The sequence below is a fragment of the Podarcis cretensis genome, assembly GCF_951804945.1.
Source record: "Podarcis cretensis genome assembly, chromosome: 11".
NCBI lineage: Eukaryota > Metazoa > Chordata > Lepidosauria > Squamata > Lacertidae > Podarcis > Podarcis cretensis.
This window is the reverse complement of record NC_137180.1, coordinates 18,026,964-18,028,147: the sequence shown is the minus strand read 5'-3', so window position 1 is coordinate 18,028,147 and position 1,184 is coordinate 18,026,964. Positions and strand designations below refer to the sequence as shown.

The following is a 1,184-nucleotide window of genomic DNA, read 5'->3' as shown; positions in this document are numbered from 1 at the left end:
GAGGATATCCACATTTAAAGTACCTTGCTCCACCCACCCCAAGAATCATGGAAACTGTAGTTTACCCTTCACAGAGCTATGATTCCCAGTACTCTTAAGACACCACAGTCCCCAGGATTTGGGGCAGGGAAGCAATGTCTTTTAAATGTTCTTTAAATGGATGGTGTAGTTATTATCCTATATAGCTCTGGCTACATAAGTATTCAGAATGAGAAAAATGACAAAGGTAACAGAGATACAGCACTCCTCTCTACCCCCGACCCATGATTATTCTACTCAGTGATAAAATACCAGAATCGGAATGTGTTGTCCAGGAGCACATTATACGCCAGTGTATTTCCAATAACAACTTTTCTTGAAAGCATGCAATGTTGTTTTGCCAAGTGTCTTACATATTGTTGTGAGTTGGGGGCTGGTTTTGTCTTGGTTGCCAGTGGAGGACCACTTCCCCACCTCTTCCTACCCTTCAGCACTGGACCATTTTGCTTCTGATCTCTCACCAAGGCACCACCTCTTGACCAAGCTATTGGTTTGCTGGTTGTCACCTTCCACAAATACGCCGGCAAGGATGGCGATAAGAACAGCCTAAGTAAGAAGGAGCTGAAGGAGTTGATACTGAAAGAGCTGACCATTGGACCAAAACTGCAGGACGCAGAGATACAAACATTAATGAAAGATCTGGACTGCAGTGGGGACCAAGTCGTGAACTTCCAGGAAGATGTCACTTTCCTGAGTGCCATGGCAGTGATGTATAATGAAGCTTTGTGTTTGTAAATGTACGCCCTAGTGGAACGAGGTGTCATGGTTCGGGATTATACCTCTGTAGGCGCTTAAATTTTATTGAAGTTTTGTAAAAAAAAAAAAGGGGGGGGAAGCAAGCCAATGGAGGATTCCATGGTTGAACTAGCCTTTGTGAGATAGTACCACCTAAACATGGCCATTGGTACAACAAAGGAAGTTGCTCTGTGCCAGAGGTCAAATGGCCTTCTTCACCTGGTAAGTAGTGAGAAAGACAATAGCCAGAGTTAAGTGTGAGACTGGGCCTAGGAGCAGGCAGAAGCCAGAGAGTGAGAGCCATGCTTGATTTCTGCTGGAATCCAAGGAGGGGGCTATGGGAGAAGCAAGACTTTCTGGGGTTTTAATGCTATGAATCCCTACACCATAAACTCAGGTGGAAGATATGT

At 44.7% G+C, this 1,184-nt stretch overlaps 1 pseudogene across 1 annotated transcript; it reads left to right on the top strand.

Moving 5' to 3' along the window:
• Window positions 1–217: 217 nt before the first annotated feature.
• LOC307226508 (protein S100-A6 pseudogene) lies at window positions 218–774 on the top strand (annotated as a pseudogene). The gene is made up of 2 exons: window positions 218–226; window positions 505–774. The product of its transcript is annotated as a protein S100-A6 pseudogene (transcript).
• The last annotated feature ends 410 nt before the right edge of the window (window positions 775–1,184 follow it).